Source organism: Myxocyprinus asiaticus, chromosome 43 (assembly GCF_019703515.2).
Source record: "Myxocyprinus asiaticus isolate MX2 ecotype Aquarium Trade chromosome 43, UBuf_Myxa_2, whole genome shotgun sequence".
NCBI classification, from domain to species: Eukaryota; Metazoa; Chordata; class Actinopteri; order Cypriniformes; family Catostomidae; genus Myxocyprinus; species Myxocyprinus asiaticus.
The window spans coordinates 2,028,357-2,049,096 of record NC_059386.1 but is presented as its reverse complement, the minus strand read 5'-3'; the positions used below and the strand labels follow the sequence as shown (position 1 = coordinate 2,049,096).

The window sequence follows — 20,740 nt, the reverse complement described above, 5'->3', positions numbered from 1 at the left end:
TTCTCGTGCTTTGGATTTTTTGGTGAATGAGGCATACTGTATGATCCGACCCCTAAGAACTGCCTTAAGTGCCTCCCAAGCCACGCCCACAGAGGATACTGAGGACCAGTGGGTCTCCATATAAACATTGATTTCAGTCTTTAACATTTGTTGGAAATCAGGATTTTGAAAAATTAAAGTGCCAACTATATGATTTATTTTTCTCCATATGTGGCAACATCTCCAAACTCACCAGGGCGTGATCTGAGACTAAGAATTGAGCAATCCGCAACAGATGAAATGAGGGACTTAGATATTAAAAACAAATCTATTCTAGAATAAATCTTATGGACTGATGAATAAAATGTATAGTCCCTACCAGATGGGTTCAAAAGTTGCCAAATATTTGCAAGACCAAGATTTTTACACATCTTGTGAAGTGTCACCACTGCTCTAGGGGGCTTACACACTTTTTCTTCACTATGATCAAGGACTGAATCCATCAAAAGATTAAAGTCTCCTCCCAATATTATATCATGAGAGATGCCAGCGGCTTGCAACATCCCTTCAAGATCTATAAAAAAGCCCTGATCATCAGCGATAAATATCAGCCAAAATCAACCTTTGCCCCTGAATTTCAGCTAAAACAATAAAGACTCTTCCTAATTTATCTTTAATCTGTTTGAGAAATTTGAATTGTAGATGTTTATTAATCAATATAATGACTCCCCTACTCTTACTTGAGCCAACACTAAAGAAAATATGTCCACCCCATATCTTCCCAAATTTTTCAGCTTCCTGCGAGGAAAGATGTGTTTCTTGAAGAAACACAATATCATATTTCTTATGTTTAAGAAAAGTAATAACCTTCCTTCTTTTTATAGGGTGCCCCAACCCATTCACATTCCATGTGGAGAGAGACAGCTTGTTCATATTAACATTTGACATATTGATATAATAAAAATAAATAAACTGTGTGTCAAAAACAAGATTACACAGACCACATTCCCCATTAATGCAACAGTCAAACCCTGAATTCCCCCCGATCAAAACAAACAGAAAAAGGAAAAACATGCGCATTAACCCCGCGCACGACAGCGCCAACCGGCGTCAATCCCTTAAAACTCAAAGAGTCCATGTACGCCTACGAGAGCCCCCGCGACAACTTTGCCATCGGATTGCTCAAGCTTCTATACAAATTTTGTAAGGCAAAATTACATAACAGAAAATACTTTGTAAAACAGGCCAACAGGCAGAATAACAGAAAAAACATGTAGACTCATTCACAGAACCGTCTCGAAGGTGTTTTGCTCCACAAAATAAACTCCAGCTGATATAAAGCTGTTCAGTTTCCTCGGACAGACAAGCAATTGTTCAGTGAGCCGGCTGTTATGAGTTCAGCAGATGACATAATCATTCCAATATCCCGTTAAAATACTCAACAAAACAGATTCCAGCCAGCAGGAGGAATAAGCACGAAGAACAAACAGGTTTATCCACAGCTGTTCCAAAGGAGTGATATTCAACAGAACAAGCTCCAGCCGCTAGGCAGAGCCAGCACGAAAAACAAAACCGGCATCCCAGTTCCTCGGATGATCAAGAGCCAAACTAACTCGGAGGCTGCAAAAAAAAAAAGAAAAAGAAAGAAAAAAAGAAAAATACACCATAACTTACTCAGCCCGTCAACTTAATAAAAGACGTCCTTTATGTGAGCATGTAGATATTTTGCGGTCATCCAAAGTGTCCATTCTCGATCTGGCCGGAAACTTCAGTGTAAAAAAGATCTTCCGTCAATGCACACAAAACAAACTCCAGCCGCTAGGCGGAGCCAGTGCAAAAAGAAACAAAAATGGCACCCAGCTTCCTCAGATAATAGAGCTCCTGAACTGCGAGTCAGTCCACTAATATAAGAAACATCAAATGGCTTACTTACTTATTTATGAAAGAGAGTGCCTGTTTTGGACATGTAAATACTTTGCGACCATTCTTTGTTTCTATTCTCAGCTTGGCAGGGAACTTCATTGCAAAAGTGATCTGCTGGTGTAAGATTTTCTTAAATTCCTTGAACAGATAGCATTTCTCTCATCGAATTCACAAAGTCCGGGAACAAGAAAATATTATGGTTCTTCCAAGAAAGCTTTCCTTTCCTTTCCTTTTCCTTGCGCAACACGAGATCTTTATCGGATGATCTCAGAAATGTGGCCAAAATCGATCGGGGCCTGTCTCCCTCAGCAGATCTGCGATGTCAAGCAGACTCGGGAAGAGCTTGTCCAGGAATTTCACCATATCTCTACCCTCTTCATGCTCAGGAATTCCAACAATTTGAATGTTATTCCGTCGGCACATATTTTCAAAATATTCCAGTTTTTCCGAAATTAATTCCAAATCTGTTTTGAACGTGGGCAGATTAGTGGATAATTCACTTTCAGATGACTCAAGATAATCGATTCGTTCTTTCAACTTCTGTCACTCTTGTAAACAACTCAGAGAATTTTGTTTCCATCGCCGTAATCGATGGACGTATTACAGCGAGATCTTCCAAGTCAGCAACAACTTTCGTCAGCATTACTGACATGTTGGACAGTTGATGCTGAATTTCATCTACCGACGTGCCGTCCAAATCGAGTCCCTGTCTCGCAGACCCGCCAGAGGCCTCAGCTTGAACACGTAAGTGTCTTTTAATGTCTCCAGAGTCTGAGGATTTTGACTTTTTTGCCATGTTTACCTCAAAGAGCAAGTATGGTGTATCGAATCTCACCAGATTATAACATGAAAATAATTTAAAAACTAGCAAAGTTTGCATAGCTCGTGTCTCACACGTCTGCTTCTCGCATGGCGTCCCCGGAAACTCCCGAAGCACATGGTCTTAAAGGGAAAAGTGTATAGGAATCAGTAATGTGAAATACATGTGCCCTCTAGTGGTGAAGTATGAAATTGCAATTAAAGTGATAGACTTTCCTACATTGCCACCCCAAATTTTGTATCCAAATTTGTAGTTAGATAGGAAAGTCTCAGTGCCAGTTATTATTTTCTTCATCATCCTCCCATGATGGCAACTTAACTAACCGGGCAACAGGCCGAAGATAAGTTCGCCCTTTCACTTGCACTTCTGCAGTGCGTATGCGATCATCTGCTCCTACATATGTTTTAGTCACTCTGCCTATAGGCCACAAGGCTCGGGGCAACTGTGGATCAACTATCATGACTATCTGACCATTACTCAGATTGGCATTGTCCTTCTGCCATTTTTGGCATGGCTGTAGGCTTGGTAAATAATGCCGAATGACATTAACCCAGAAGTGATCAGCTAGAATTTGTCGCCATCGTCATCTCCCTAACAGATCACTAGATGAGTAGATTGCTTGTGGGAGTGATGCATCACGACGACCCATTAGCAATAGATTTGGTGTGACTGGATCTGGGTCGGCAACATCTGATGAAATGTAGCTGAGTGGCTTAGAGTTGATGATTCCGTCAACTTCCACTAGCACTGTACGCAATAATGGTTCAGTCACAGTTTGATTGCCAAAACTACCTGAAGAGCAGTTTTCACTGATCGTATCTCTCGCTCCCAGGTCCCTCCGAAGTGTGGAGCATTTGGAGGGTTAAACTGGAAGGCAATTTCTTGACCTGCTAAATGTTCTTTAAGTGGAACATCTAACTCGGCCAAGGCCTTGTGGAGTTCATTGGCTCCTCCTCGGAAGTTGGTGCCTCTATCAGCCAGTATCTCAAATGGCTTACCACGACGGGACACAAATAGTCTTAAAGCCATCAGAAAAGCATCCGTGTCCATGCTCTCTAAGAGATCAAGATGTATGCAACATGTTGTCATACATTTGAATATGATGCCCCAGCTTTTATCTGTGCGTCTGCCCAGTTTAATAGCGAATGGTCCGAAACAGTCTATACCAGTGGACCAGAACAGTGGTTTGTATAGCCGTAGGTGCGATGGGGGCAAGTCTGCCATCTTCGGAATTACAGGACTTGCTCTCCATTTGACACATTTCACAATTGTACTTGTGCTTCTTGATAGATTCTCTGCCATGCAGGATCCAGTACTTGCATCTGATTTCACCCAAGACCCACTCGGGTCCTGGATGGAGAAGCTAGTTGTCATATTCTATGATTAGGAGCATTGTAATATGATGTTTAGGGTCTAGAACTGTTGGATGCATAGTGTCTGGATCTAGGCCCTCAGTTCAACGGAGTCATCCACCAACTCTGATCAAACCAAATATTTGATCGTACTCAGGGGAAAGTGAAGCTAGATGACTCTGGGTAGATATAGATTTCCCTTTGGTCAGCGTGAGTGCCTCCTCTGGAAAGCTGTCACTCTGAGCTTGTTTTAACAGGTGTAGTTCAGCCGCTATAGCATCTGCTGCAGTCATGTCAACAGCCACCCCATGAAGGGACTGGTGAGTTGCTTTCAACAGTTCATTCCAACTCTTGATATTTGAAATGTCAGGTTGCGGCTTGGCCATACATGCATTTCCACAGAATGATTGCTTTTTTAACTCATCACTGTCCTCATGAGCTGTTAGTTGAGGCAGGGATGGCCATGTGTTGGGGTGTTGGCAAAGGAACAGTGGTCCCTGACTCCAGCATTGAGATTTGCTCAACTCTTGCAAAGTCTTCCCCCTAGTAAGATCATCCGCTGGGTTATCTGCTGTACATATCGCCAATTTGATGCCAAAGTCATGTCCTGGATCTCAGCAATGCGTGTGCCAATGAAGACTTTGTAGCAGCAAGAGTCTGACCTTAGCCAGCTCAGCACTGTTGTCGAATCAGTCCTCAGAGTTATATCACTTGAAGGAACAGAAAGCTCTTCACTGAGTAACTTTGCCAGCTGTGCTCATGTGAGAGCTGCACAAAGCTCTAAGCGGGGCATAGAGATCAGTTTGCGAGGAGCCACTCTATACCTTGCCATCACAAAGGCTACACAGATCTGTTTCTTTCGATCTTCAGTGTGAAGGTAAGCGACCTTACCATATGCCCATTCGGAGGCATCACAAAAGATATGGATGGTTCTCTTGGTGCCTTTTGTGTCAGCACATGGTATGTAGGCTCTGGGTATTTCCACAGTGTGCATGTTGGCCAGTTCGGCCTCCCAAGCTTGCCATTGTACTAACAAGCTCTCAGGGTGTATACTGTCATCCCAGCCGATCTTGAGTTTCCAGAGATTTTGAATCAGTATTTTCGCTTTGGTGCTGAAGGATACAAGATATCCAAGAGGGTCATATTGTGTAGCTAGAACTTTGTACACATTTCGTAGTGTGGGTTCAGAGTATTGAACTTGGCAATGTTTGTATCCAAGGTGGTCAGTGAGACAATTCCAACGAAGACCTAGAACATAGTCTGAACTATGCTCAGAAAGCCACAGTTCGTTGTTAAACTACAGTTAAACTGTAGTTGCCTAAAAGGTTGATGTAACTGACCTGTTGGAGGATGAAGTGGAGACTGGACTGGGCCTGCTAAAGTAGGTGGCTGGACATAACTAGTCCCTGTGGAATCCTGTGACATATGATCTAGGCAGAAAGGTTGGGTTGGCACCTGACTGGCTAAGACCATAAGTTTGCCTATCAAAAGACAGGGAATGCTGCATAGTTGTAGGAGAATAGACATCTAGCATGGTTGAGACAGTAGGCAATTTTACCTGTTCAGGGGGCACGCTTGGAGATGCTTCAGGATAAATAGGTGAAGGAACAACCATTGTAGGATCAGTATGTAATTGTTTGGATGTAGTGAGAGATGTAATGTGCTCAGGAAAAGAAAGTGAAGCTAAGGACTGAGTAGTGTAGGTGCTACTGGTTGTTTAAATCAGTTTTACTATCAGAAATAATCAATAATTAATTGTTATTAATTATGGAATAATTAAATAACAATTAAATAATAATTAAATAGTATTTAACTCATTAAATTCTATTCTCGGGGCACCACTCAATGAAAAGAGAAAAATTATTGCAAGTTACTGATTGAGTCTTACAAAACAAAATCTACCCTGTAGGTTGAGTATCTTAATTGTTAATCAAAATAATCAAAAAGGGGAAAAACTAGTTAAATTATTGCTATACAAATCTAATAGTAATCTAGTTACAGTTAGTTTCTAACACCAATAAAATAACAGTACTCTGAGGTAACTTGGGAGTTTTTGATGTGGCAGAGGTTGGCTTCAACACAATATTCAAACAAAACAAACAGGAGTACTTATTATAATATAACAAGATTTATTATAATCAAGCAGTAGTGAACACAGCCAATACTATCCGAATATAATCCAAAAATAAATCAAGGAAATCCTAAACTAACAGTGGAGCTATATGCTAATGTGTGTGTGCGTGTGTATATGAGTGTGTGTGTGTGTGTGTCCAGATGCAGTAACAAAGGAATCAAAATGGAGGATCAGGTTCAAAATGGAGGGTTAGATCCAAAATGGAGCTGGTACCACGTGAGGGTGGAAATGAGCGGACACATAAAGGAACTGACGAAACAGGTGGGAGAATTTGGTTCACCAGCCTGAATCGAACATAAACCGCGGCACCGCTCACTCAATGAATATCAGTGAGAGAGAGAGAGAATGAGAGTGAGAGAGAGAGGAAAAGTGCATGCAATTTAATTAAGGGTAACCACTCGTAACAGCGGGACTGAATTACTAGTTCAGATCACTCAACAAAACAAACGTAACCCCAAAAGAAAACTAAATACAAATCTCCCAACTCGAAACAGCAAACAGCGAGAGTTTAACATAAAAATATACTCAAAACATCAGCATTTAGAATCAAAAATATGATTTAGTTTCACAAGAAAAATCACAGTTTTTGAGTGGGCCAAGGCCCTACACCTCCCCCCTTTGGTCTTAAGGTTGGGGTTCCTGCCACAGTCCTTGAGAGCAACCCAAAAGTTGAACAGTTCAGTCCTTGAGAGCAACCCGAAAGTTGTACAGTCCATGTGTCCTGGGTTTGCATGAGCTTAGTTCCTGGAAACATTAACAGTTCATAAAGGCTTTTGATACCTGGGCAGTCATAGTAGGTAACATCTGGGCAGATGAATTCTAACTAGGCAAGCTAACATAGTTTCTATCAAAACAGCACTTCACATTGGTAAAACACATCAAACACTTCAACAACCCTTTGTTATCCCTGAGTTTTCAATGATTATGAAAAGGAAAATGGGAAAGATTGTTACAGTTAGTATAACTGTTCCTGGGCAGAGTTAGGAGCAGTTAGTGGTAGAGGGGTAGACAGGAGCTTGAAACGCTGTGGAATGAGTGTCATAGCATCCAGTCTAGTGTGTAGTGTTTGGATGTGTCTGTGCATGGCGTATGCAATACCTGCCGTGATGATCCAACCACTAAGGAGGAGCCCAAGGGCAGTCAAACTGATGGGGTGTTCTTGATAAGCCGATAATTTTCCTATACGATTGAAAAATGTAGTCATGAGCCCAGTCAATTTGAGACTGAACTTTACTAATTTGGTCCCTTCAGCTAGAAGCTGTTGTTGAAGGGTTTCATCAATAGTGAGGTTGTGGCCTCTGAATGCGTCCATCATCTCAATCTCTGAATCGTGTCTCTCTGGACTGAGATGGTGGAGGACAATGTCGGCTATATGTACCGTGGCCCCTTGAGGGACCTTCAAGAATACCGTTTGGTTTAGGATTGTTAATTTAGTGTTTGTGTCATGACGGTCGTATGACATTAGGATCTTGGTGGCAGGGGTACTGACAAGCCATCAACTACTAGCTCTTTCTACACTAGATTCTGTCCCTTCGTCTTTAACAGACATACTAGCCTGGCATTTTTGCTCTGGGGTGTCAGCCCTCAGACCGCACAGGTGGTCGGTAATATCTCTGATAAAAGGGGTTGCTGGGGCAAACCCAATGTATCTCCTTGGTGTTCGTACACATGTTCAGATTGGGAATAAGGTAGAGAGAGGGGTCATCATCGTGGTAGGCAAGCAGCGGTGGTGTTTTGATGTGTACATGTACATTATTCTTCCAAAACTCAATGTTCAATATGGATTTCAGTCGGTAAATGTTCTGTTTCTCTATAATGGGTAAGTTAAGGATAAATCCTATCTCTAGGTTCTGAGGATTTACATGGATGGGGATTGCACTGCCAAGGCTGTATGCCAGATGTATCCGGGAAGTTTGCACAACGGTGGTAGTGGCCGATCTAAGGATTTGTGCAACCATGTTTAGGGGAACTAGGTAGGATGGGATCTTTCCCCCACTCAGGCTGTTAACTGACGTGCTAATTTCCCTTACAAGGTCATGCATTAGATCTCTAACCATTCGCAAATATGTTATGTCTGATCTCACAACTTCTGACAAGGCATCCAGAGCATGCAAAGTGTTATTTAGAATTGCAGAGTGCATGTTCACAGTGAGTATGGTACCCTGTAGGGTTTTACCCAGATCCTGTAATTGTTCTTGTTGTAACAGGAGTTTCTCTTGGATTTCTGGAATTTCCTCATTAAGTTCACCCATTTGTCTTTGGAGTGTACCGAGACTGATGGAGTTGGCAGCCGAAAGGCCGATAGAGAACAGGGAACCAATGGCTGATGCTGCTACTAGCAGGCCACCGAGGAACCGCTTTGGTCATTTATTCCCACTGAGTTCATCCTCTGTGACTAGGGATTTCTGTAGTTGTTCTAGGATGTGGACAGTTGTCAATTTGCCATGTTCAGCTGTGTCCTGGGTTTGGGTTCCGCTTACCCTGCCCTCCGTCATAACTGGATGTGTTTGCGATACACATCCCAAGGGTCTAAACGAACGTATATTCTTTGGGTGTAGAGGTGGCAATGGGTGTTTAAGAGCCCAGGGGTCTCCTGTAGGACAATACTGGTTGGCAGGCTGGTTTCTACCACCTCACTGGCTTGTGTGAGCTGTTGGTTGAGGAAGATGCCAAGGATCCAAAGGAATTTCATCCTGAAACATACAAGAGTCTCGTTACCCTGTGTTTGCGGGAGTAGTCTTAAGGGTTAGTGCATGCTAATGTATGAGTAAAGCATGCTACACCCAACTACAAGAGACACTATTGTTGTGGGTCCGCTCCCCTTTGGAGTGGGACTGTTCAAAGGGTTTGATCTGATTTTAATGGACCCGTTTGTACGTTGGTGTTTGGTTTGGCTTCGAGATACGGATTCGGTAAGCTACCGGGGAGAGCTTCCCTATAATCTCAAAGGGACCTGACCAGCTTGGTAGGAACTTTTTGGCGATTCCCACCGGTTTAGCGAACTTGTAGTAGAGGAATTTATCACCTACTTTATATTCGCGGTCAGACGTTTTCCTATCGTAATAGGCCTTTTGTCCTTTGACACTGGTTTCCAGGTTTGTTTGGGCCCAAGCAAGCGTAGTTTGGAGGTGTTTGCTTAACTCGGTCACGTGCTGATGTGCAGTATATGCGGTTGCAACACTGACGTCTTCTGGACGGTACAGCAGATGTAGTGGGAGAGTCATTTCCCTCCCAGTCATCATTTCAAAGGGTGTGACCCCCGTGGTGCGGTGTGGAGTAGACCTGATGGCCATCAGTACCAAAGGGAGTTTCACGTCCCAATCTTTGCCATTGCTGTTGACATACTTCTTGAGCATGCTGACAATGGTACGGTTGGTTCGCTCAACCTGACCGGATGACTGGGGGTGGTATGCAGTGTGGAATTTGGCTTCCACACCCAACATTTCCCACATTGTTTTCATCACAGCCGCCGTGAAATGAGTGCCTCTGTCTGAGTCGATTGAGAGAGGTAGCCCCCAATGGCTGAACACATGGTTCATCAGCACAGAGCAGAGTGCTGTGGTTTCAGCCATGTCATTGGGTGCTGGTAAACACTCCACCCATTTTGTAAAAGCACAGGTGACAGTGAGGAGGTATTTGTTGCCTCGCGCCAACTTGGGTACTGGTTCGATCCAATCCATCTGCAGATTGGACCAAGGAAACGTGATTCCCTTGACCTGCAGTGGAGCTCGATTCAGTGGCCAGGAAGGACAGAACTGACAACAGATCAAACATCCCTTTACGTAGGCATTAGTGTCTTTGAGCATAAATGGCCAGTACGCAACCTGTTGGATGGTGTAGTAGGTAGCTTTGTAGCTCCTGTGACCTCCAATGGGAGCATCGTGGGCATGTGTTAGAATCACCCTCCTATGGTCGGTCGGAACGACCCACCAGGGTGGACCTGGACCATCGGGAACATAGACCAACAGGCCTTTCTCAAGTTTCAGGTGTTGTTGTACCTGACAAAGAGCTTTTAGTTCTTTTAGTTTTTGGTTTGAGTCCTGTAAAGAGGATGATAGGGCCCGTTGTGTTTGAGGTTCCATCAACTGCTGCCGGATTGCCTGGATCACCGGGTCCCGTTCCTGTATGGCACTCAAGTCTGTGTCGCCCAGTTGTCGACCCAGGTTCACAGTCTGCAAGCAGTTTTGGGGATTTTCCCGGTTCTCTCTTGCCTGTCTACGGGTGTGAGCATTCACCGAGCAAGATAGTGGTTTAGGGAGCCACTCCTCCTTGAATTCCCATAGTGGGCCCTCTACTGCACCTTGCTTAGCTAAATGATCAGCTTCATCGTTGCTCTCTTTGTTGGGGCCAAGAGTTTGTGAATGACCTTTGACCTTCTTCCAATACACAGTCATCCCTCGGTCAGTCACGAGTTGGTCACAAGCCAGGAAGAGTTCAGAGTGTTTGATCTCTTTACCTCTGGCATTCTTCATGCCATTTTATTTCCAAGTGGGGAAGTGTGAGACGAAACTGTGGCGGACGTAGTTAGAGTCGGAGCAGACTACCAACTGCACAATAGCCGACCTAGCGGCTTGTTGCAACACAATGAGTGCTGCGGCAATTTCTGCATACTGGCTAGTCTTTGCACCAAGTTGGTAACTGTCTGGCGCATGAACGACGTAATTGACCCAGACTATGCCCACTCCAGCTCGGGTCTGGCTCTCATGGTGAAAAGAGCAGCCATCCACGTAAACCTTCGGGAGGTCTTGACAGTTTCATCATAGTAATGATGATTTGAGGGAAGAGAAAAAGTGGTAACGAGGAAGGGCGGGGAACCTGTCTGTCCTTCACAGTCACAATGATGGCACTCAGCCAGGCCCTGACCCAAAGCCATCTTGTGGTTCTGAGCGTACCTGACTTCGATGTCATAGCTTTGTAGTGCCATCATCCATGACACGATGCGACAGTTGGACACTCATCCTTCTCTTAGCCGCTGGCTATTGAGGAAGGAGACAGGCTGTTGGCAAGTTTCAGTGATTACCTTCTGACCCCCAATGTAGCTGCGAAAGTGTTCCACAGCCCAGACTGTGGCTAGGAGGGCTCTCTCACAGTCAGAGAACTTCAGCTCTACACTGCTCAGAGGTCGGCTTGCATAGGCAATGACTCGGTTCTCTTGTCATACCTCTGTGCCAGGGCGGCACTGAGGCAGTGGGAGGAGAAACTCGCCTCTAAATGAAACTCCTTATCCTTGTCTGGGTAGGCAAGAGAAGGGGCTGAACAGTGCTTTGCTTTCAGTTCTCTAAAAGCCTGCTCTTGAGGGTCTCCCCATTCAAAGACCTTGTCTTTCCGGAGGAGCTCAGTAAGGGGCCTGGCTATCTCCGCATATTCCTCAATGAACTGTCTGGAGCAGTTGCAGATGCCCAAGAAGCTCCTGAGTCCCGACACGTCAGTTGGGGCTTTGATGTTTGGATGGCTTGAACTCTCCCTGCTTGGGGTTCAATACCATTGGCACCCACCAATAAGCCCACGTACTCAACCTTGGTGCGGCACCACTGACTTTTGGTGAGGGCCAGCTTGGCTCCTGCACTGGAAAGCTGGCTGAGCACATATCGTATTTCGGTCAGGTGTTCTTCAAATGTCTGACTTCACATGAGGATGTCATCCACATAGATCAGGTTGCCGCAGGCAGCAGCATCACTCATGGGTTTGTGCAAGAAGATATTAAACTCAGCTGGAGAGTTTGAATATCCAAATGGGAATCGGTTCCAAGTGAACTGTCGATTGCCAAAAGAGCTTGTACTGATCTACTGGGTCGACTGTCATTGTCCAAAACCCATTGGACACATCGACGGTTGAAAAGAAACAGGCTCTTTTCACTTTCGCAAGCTCCTGATCCAGGTGGATCATGGGCCATCGTGAAAGAGGGACCTGTTTGTTCAGTTGTCAATAGTCAATTGTGAAGCGCCACTTTCCATTTGGCTTCAACACCGGCCACAATGGTGAGTTGTATGTGGAGTTACACTCCCAAATAATGCGTTTCCTCAGCAACGTGTCAAGTATCTCTTGGATTGACTCGTAGGCAGCTAAAGGAATTCTGTACTGGTGTACGAATGTGGGTGGTGCATTTGGATCAGTTGGGATATGAACTGTATGGAGTTCGGTGATTCCACATTTGTTGTAATCCCTTGAAAAGATCTGTTGGAAGTCGTGAAACAACTTCCGCAGTTCTTGTCTTTGACCCTTTGTCGTTAAGGCGTCTGCCTTAGTGAGTTGTGCTATTTCATCCTTGAATCCTGGATAAGGTTCCTCTGGTGGGGAACCAGCTTCGTCACCAGTTGAAATCATGTCACCCGAGTGAGCAGTGAGGGCATACACAATCATGTCCATTTCCATGCCCAAGGCAGTACTGCAGACTTCTTTATTGTGTAGCCCCTCATGACAAGCAACTGTGATCATTTTGTTCGGGAAGGTGAGAAGGAGGGGTTCAAGGTTCTCCCCTCTCGTCAAGGATGGAGGCAGCTCTCCAATCACGGGCACTGTCAGCTCGAAGTCATGAAACGAGCTGTCGATCAGAAACCCTAATGGTCTACGTGCCGTCACAACAATTGGTATGTTTGTTAGGTTCTGGACAAGCAAGTAAGCTGAGCGGTTGTTGAGCTTAAGCAGAGGTGTACCACAGACGGTCAGGCTGAGTTCCCAGAAGTATGGCAAGGGTTGGAAGAATGCCTGTGAACCAGGTATCATCTGTCCCTTGAGTATCATGAGGCAGACAGGGGCACCTGCAGTTCTAGCTGGGATAGTCAGGTCAAACTCGCTCACTGCCTGACACGCCTGAGGGATGGTCTGATCAGACAACATATGTTCTGGATCAACCGCTGCCGGATGGTTTTCAATGCTTGCCTGAGACCATAAATGGGATGATTGAGGGTCATCTCATGGAAGGTGATATCAAGCCAAGCGCGTTTTGTGATGGGGGCTCTGTTTTGTGTGTAGCTGACAAGGCTCACATCACAGGACTCTGTCTGCAGTGGTTTACCAAGAGAGAGCATTGCCCTGGCGACTTCTGCGAAAGTCTCCTCATACATTAGGCTGATTTCAGGCCCAGTGTCCAGTAACGCATGGATGTCTATACACCTTCCTACCGACACTGAGGTGTATATGCATCTGGCATTACCCTTGTGGACAAGGTCTCCCAAAAATTTAAAAAGCGGAGCATGGTATTCGGCATTACTGCCACTGGGTGCGTCTGGGTCTTCCCTGTGTTCTTCTCCCAGCCTACAAAGTAGACTTTGGGGGAAGAGGAGGGAAGTGCATGGGCTAGTCATGCTGACGGACTGTCACCATCGGGTTTTTTGTGGCCATCATCTAACCCTTCGATGTGCTTTGTCACGTCTGCTAGGCTTTTCTGGATGAGGCTGTGTTGACGCTTCAGAACACTCTTTCCAGGAGGCTCAGAATGATTCCCTTTATTTCCATTCCACTGTCTGGGGCTTTTCACAAACCCGACATTCCTTTTCTTTGGAGAGGGATTCTGTTTTTATGTTTTTTCTGACCCTGGGAGGGACCCTTATGGTCATTCCCTTGGTTTCTCCAACCCCCCTGTGGGTGGTTGGGCAAGCGTTTTGGGGCTGCCGCTTCGCAGCTTACTCTAGGTTGAGGTATTTCATAGCCCTCAAGCCCTAAGTCTGCCCTCTCTGAAGACTGGATGTCTAGGACTCTGACATCATCTTCTGGTTTATCAGTCGGACGCACGACTGTTTCCCAAGTCATTTGGGCCATCTTCCTAATTCCCTGCATGGTCGGTCTACCCTGTTTACACATCAGTGTAACGTGGGTTCGCACACAGGGGTGGAGGTTATGGAGGAAGAGAGATCTGAACCCTCGCTCTTCTTCCAGACCTGGCTCATTACTTCCTTGGAAATATGCATTCCTTAAATGCCTATAGTACTCCCTAGGAGGCTCCAACCGCTTCTGTTGGATGCGGATGGCACTGAGAGTGGCTGATGTTTCATCAGTATATGGCGAGTACTCCTCGCACAGAACCCTGCAAAGCCTTGGATAGCTGTCACGAATGAGCGGCGGTTGAGTCTCGACGAAAGCGTGGACGCTTCTGGAAGATGTTTTCCAGATGAGTTTCAACTTCTCACGCGCCGAGGCATGAGGCAAGTCGGCAAGACAATGTTCGATTTCCCTAAGGTAATCGTTGACATTTGAATCTCGGCTTGCTGGGTCGAAATGTTCTATGTCCTTCGCAAAGGAGTCAAGCTGGCGCATGCGTAGACCTGTGTCTTGGTCCCGCTTGTATCCATCTGATACAATTTGCTATTTGCAACTGGGCCTTGTGGTGGTAAAGTAGAAACAGCCTATCAACTACCTCCTGGATAGTGGTTACCTTCCCTTGAGGATCGTGTGCATTATCTACCACGGCGGCCATTTCAGCATCACACTGAGATGGTGTGTAGCTGTTAAGCTCCTCCCTTTCTTCTCTAGAGACAAGGAGGTGGTCAGCAACCCAGTTGGACAGTGAGGTTTCCTCACCTGACCTGGGAGCTTCAGCTCTGGACGCTGATGGGGACTGGCTACTCATATCTCCCTGGTTTGACAGGTGAGAGGGTGATGTCCAGTGGACCCCTATAGGAACTCTTTACGAGTTCACAATTCTGAAACCTTAGCTGAGTTTTGAGGGTGGCGACTCACGACACCTGTTGCTCTGTGGAAAACACTGACGCACCAGTCGTTATCCTGAGAAAAGAATGCACAGGGGGAACCACTTACCTGTCACTCACGAGCAACTGCTTTGTATTATTAACTGTTCCTTGAGCTGCTAATTTAGGTGTTAATAATCACAGTATGACTATCAGCACGTCAGACTACTTTGTTAGTATCTAGTGACTGAATCTCTCAAACACAAACAGAATGAGTAATGAATTAGTACCAAACTAGCAACCACTAACACAACACTTGCAATGATTCACAACCACAACCGGCCTTGTGTCTTAGCAGTTTGAACTTCCTGGAGAAAAAGGAAGCCAAGAGGGGAAAACTTTGGCTATTCTAAAATATTTAAGAGTTATTTGCAAGAATATTGGAGGAAGCCAACAATTATCACGGCCTCACACGGGGCACCAATTATTATGTAGGTGCTACTGGTTGTTTAAATCAGTTTTACTATCAGAAATAATCAATAATTAATTGTTATTAATTATGGAATAATTAAATAACAATTAAATAATAATTAAATAGAATTTAACTCATTAAATTCTATTCTCGGGGCACCACTCTTTGAAAAGAGAAAAATGATAGCAAGTTACTGATTGAGTCTCACAAAACAAAATCTACCCTGTAGGTTGAGTATCTTAATTGTTAATCAAAATAATCAAAAAGGGGAAAAACTAGTTAAATTATTGCTATACAAATATAATAGTAATTTAGTTACAGTTAGTTTGTAACACCAATAAAATAACAGTACTCTGAGGTAACTTGGGGGAGTTTTTGACGTGGCAGAGGTTGGCTTCAACACAATATTCAAACAAAACAAACAGGAGTACTTATAATATAACAAGATTTATTATAATCAAGCAGTAGTGAACACAGCCAATACTATCCGAATATAATCCAAAAATAAATCAAGGAAATCCTAAACTAACAGTGGAGCTGTATGCTAGTGTGTGTGTGTGTGTATATATGAGTGTGTGTGTGTGTGTCCAGATGCGGTAACAAAGGAATCAAAATGGAGGATCAGGTTCAAAATGGAGGGTTAGATCCAAAATGGAGCTGATACCACGTGAGGGTGGAAATGAGCGGACACTCAAAGGAACTGACAAAACAGTCGGGAGAATTTGGTTCACCAGCCTGAGTCGAACATAAACTGCGGCGCCGCTCACTCAATGAATATCAGTGAGAGAGAGAGAGAATGAGAGCGAGAGAGAGAGGAAAAGTGTATGCAAATTAATTAAGGGTAACCGCTCGTAACAGCGGGACTGAATTACTAGTTCAGATCACTCAACAAAACAAACGTAACCCAAAAAGAATACTAAATACAAATCTCCCAACTCGAAACAGCAAACAGCGAGCAGAGTTTAACATGCAAATATACTCAAAACATCAGCATTTAGAATCAAAAATACGATTTAGTTTCACAAGGAAAATCACAGTTTCTAAACTAAATCTGCACAGATATCAAGCCTTACTTGGGAAATCCTGTGTGATTTCAGTAGGGTTGTCCATTGGAATTCCTGTTGCATTGAGCGGTCAGGAGAAACGGTCTGGATGGTCCCTTGTCTTACGCTCGTCAGCGAAAAGACACGTCTCTGCTTTATTCTTCGGATCCAGCGATGGAGAAGAATGCAGAATGTAGTCAACGCTGAATGAAAAAGAGGGAGAAGGGAAACTGGTCGTCTTTCCATTTTTCAAAATAAATTCACTGTTGCTTTACAGTGAAACTGAACCGGTTGTTATAAGTATACTATAAGACTTGAACAAAGCTAAGTTAATCTTACTCTACCGTGGCCAAATGGTGAGGTTAGAAAAACGTGGTCTCTTTGTTCTCAGTACAAAACGGTGGGAAAACTCCTTCAGTACGTGCACAGTACAGATGTCCCTTAACAGCCAGGCAGAGCTTAGCACAGAGAGGCCAAACTACATCTGTCCGCTGTTTTATTGACAAGATAACGTCATCGGTCGTAGGCCGCTTTCAACTAATGGCGTTTGAGACTGGGTCCATGGGCGGTACTTCGCATCCAGTTGTGAATTTGTGAAGGATCCTGGGAAACTGAGTTCAATGTCTCTCCTTTGATTATAGAACAAAGGGCCATGCGGTCTCTGCTGCCATTTTGATTGGGCCAAGGCCCTACAGTAGTGACAGGATTACTCTGATGTATGTAAGGTGTTGAGTGCTGTGGATTATCAGATAACTGATGTGTCATGTTGTGAGCAACTTCTACCTTCTGTGAGCAGAGTATATCAGTCTGTACCTGCCCTGGGTCAAGTTCACTTCTGGTTTGTGGAACAGGTGTTACATTTTCAGTCTCTGATTCTCTAAGAAGGGATGCGATGTGACGTGTTTTCTCTAGCTCCATCTCCTTCTGTTTAATGCACCTCTGTCTTTCAAGCTGCTTAGTGATCAGTTCTTTGGTCTTGTGAGCTGCACGGGCCTCTTCATCTAGATGCCGACTTCTCCTTTGCTGTTCTCTGAGCATATCTTCTCTCTCATATAGCGCTAGGCGTGCTTGTTGATCCAGGAATTCACACTGTTCTTCAGCTTTGCTTTCCTCCACCATCTGTCTCTGCAAGCTCCATGCTCTTTAGTTTCTCCTCTACAATAGCTGCCTGTAGATCAGTCAGTTGTGAAGCCGTTGTCCGGCTGGATCCAGAGCTTCTGCTGGTCTTTGTTCTTGATTTGCTGCAATGTGAACTAGCAGATGAATGGGATGAAGGTGGTCTACTAGGCGCAGTCACATTGTCTGGTTGTGCAGCTGGAATGGTAGCCACTGGCATTATACTGCTGGTATCCGCACTGGAAGCAAGAATTTGGCTTGGTTGATACCCAACGTCATAATCACTTAAGTAGGCTGGTGGGTGCTTCTCCTGCTGAGTACGAGGGCGCACGATCGGCTCCGTGACCTCTTGCTGCGACTGCATGTTGTCTTCAAGTTTGCTATCATCTGGCTCGAAGGACCATTTGTAGAGGTGGTGCCTCTGGAATGTTCAGATAGTCCTTGAAAACTGGTGACTCCGGTAAGAGAGTAAGGGCTCGGAGAGTTACATCCACAAAACTTTAATGATAAGCTGGGTACATGGATACAGGTCACAACTGTGAGCAACTGGGTTTATAATGTATAGTGGTGAAAAGGGTATGTGTGTATGGGTGTGTGGTCTGAAACAGAAGAAAATTGTGCAAATTAGACAATCAATATTACAATCCTTATGTTAAATTGTTATATATTAAACATTTCCCATACTGAACATAAATGAACAATAAACAATCATCTATTGTCTGAAATTCACTGACAAATCCACAATAATTATCGTGTAGTGTGTCAAATGAAGTTAATCTGGCTAAAAGATTAACATTTATACCTTAATATAACAACAGTGCATTATAGCACATGTCTGTAAAACTAGCACATCAGCTTCCCGACAGAGATGGCCAAATAATGTCAATTTACAAGATTAATACAACATCATAATGATTAACATCAACTTTATTAACAGGTATATTTCTACTAGAAAATGAGATATAACGTACTTTTTCTTCACGAACGCACACAGTTTTAAAGATTATATGCTCACATTAACCCAGCTTGTATGATGTATAAAGCACATGGTCTTAAAGGGAAAGGTGTATAGGAATCAGTAATGTGAAAGACATGTGCCCTCTAGTGGTGAAGTATGAAAGTGCAATTAAAGGAATAGACTTTCCTACAATGGTCATTGCAATTTATTGCCCTGGCCACATCTGCAATCCTCGTGCCTCCATGCAGCATGCCAAAGGCACGTTCACGCAGATGAGCAGGAACCCTGGGCATCTTTCTATTGGTGTTTTTCAGAGTCAGTAGAAAGGTCTCTTTAGTGTCCTAAGTTTTTATATCTGTGACATTAATTGCCTACCTTCTGTAAGCTGTTAGTGTCTTAACGACCGTTCCACTGGTGCATGTTCATTAATTGTTTATGGTTCATTGAACAAGCATGGAAAACATTGTTTAAACTCTTTACAATAAAGATCTGTAAAGTTATTTGAAGTTTTACAAAATTATCTTTAAAATACTGTGTCCTGAAAAAGGGACAGTTTATATATAAATGAGATTTTAGAGGGCTTTAATTTTGAAATTCAACACCAAAATGCCCTGATATTGTGTGAGTGACACTCTCAGGTAGTGTACTATCATTCTGAAATTAAACTGTTCTGTGGAAACAGGGAGTTTCCTTTTAATATCTGTCTGAATTTATAGAAAACACAGCGTATATATGACATTTTAGAGGGCTTTAATTTTGAAATTCAACATCAGACTGTCTTGATATTGTGTGAGTGACACTCTGAGGTGGTTTAGTTGTACATCTGTCTTTCCACATCGCTTTCTGTCCTTGTTAGAGCCAGTTGTCCTTTGTCTTTGAAGACTGTAGTGTACACCTTTGTATGATTTTTTTTTTGGCAATTTCAATCATTGTATAGCCTTCATTACTCAAAACAATGATTGACTGATGAGTTTCTAGAGAAATCTGTTTCTTTTTTTTTTTTTTTTTGACCTAATATTGACCTTAAGACATGCCAGTCTATTGCATACTGTGACAACTCAAAAACAAACACAAATACAATATTAAGCTTCATTTAATGAACCAAATATCTTTCAGCAGTGTTTGATATAATGGCAAGTGATTTTTTAGTACCAAATGAGCAATTTAGCATGATTACTCAAGGATAAGGTGTTGGAGTGATGGCTGCTGGAAATGGGGCCTGTCTAGATTTGATCAAAATTGACTTTTTTCAAATAGTGATGGTGCTGTTTTTTACATCAGTAATGTCCTGCCTATACTTTGTGATCAGTTGAATGCCACTTTGGTGAATTAAAGTACCAATTTCCTTCCGAAACAGCAAAATCTGTACATTATTCCAAACTTTTGGCTGCCAGTGTACATTATTGTTTAATAGGTCCACCGTTATGTTATTTGTTTGCACTGAATTCATTCATTAACATTCATATTCTATTAGTATTATAATAGGCTATAGTTTTACTATATATTTTAAGATTATTATTATGTACTGTGCATGCTAATTTTATTTTACTGTATGTCATGTGAACTGAATGTATTTCCTTTATTTTTAATACCATTTGATGTGCCCAGTTTAACATTGAGGTTTCTGAAAACTTAATATCATGAATCATATTACATTTAATTTCCCACAGTTGCTGATGGTGTCATTATATTAATAGACCCTTTTACAACTGTAGGATCTCCCACAGTTGTGATAATTTTCCATAGATTTGAATGTTTATCAGTAGGCCACACATAATTATTCATGTGCATTATAAGATGAAGATCTGCTGTAACAGAGGTGAAGAATGATGGGAGTCCCACAGAGTTATATGTCCTTTATGTCCTTTTCTTATTTGGTGTGGCATTAAAACTTGCTTGTTGTTTGTACCCTAAAAGGCCATGGCTGGGCAGTCTAGTGTAGAGGAGGGTCTATTTGCCCCCAGAGGCTTGCTACTGAATGAAATGATGTTGTTTTAATTGAAGATCATCTGTCTGATTATACATTAGAGAAGTTAATTATCTCAGAATTAGGGAAAAGTAACTCTCATCTCTTCCTAGTTGTAAAGGAAGTAAAAGGTCAATATTGAAAGGCAGATTAAAAATTAAATTTTGAGGACCATATACTGTTCCAAATGAAGTAGAGCAGGCTGAGCATCAGAAAGACACATTTTCATTGAATCACTTGACCGCCAGCTAAAGGAGGGCACTACAGGTTACTCTAAATGAAAGCATGTCTCATTTATATTTTCAGATAATAGAGTACAATAAACAAGTCAAATCAAATCAAATCACATTTAT

General features: G+C 43.2%; 1 long non-coding RNA gene across 1 annotated transcript in view; it reads right to left on the bottom strand.

The window, feature by feature from the left end:
- Window positions 1-6,309: 6,309 nt before the first annotated feature.
- The window catches only part of LOC127433390 (uncharacterized), a 26,535-nt gene continuing 12,104 nt past the window's right edge, over window positions 6,310-20,740 (bottom strand). The window contains exons 2-3 of the long non-coding RNA XR_007895881.1: window positions 16,378-19,316; window positions 6,310-8,901 (exon numbers count right to left, since the gene is read on the bottom strand). This is a non-coding gene — a long non-coding RNA (uncharacterized LOC127433390). The remainder of the gene's footprint in view (window positions 8,902-16,377; window positions 19,317-20,740) is intronic.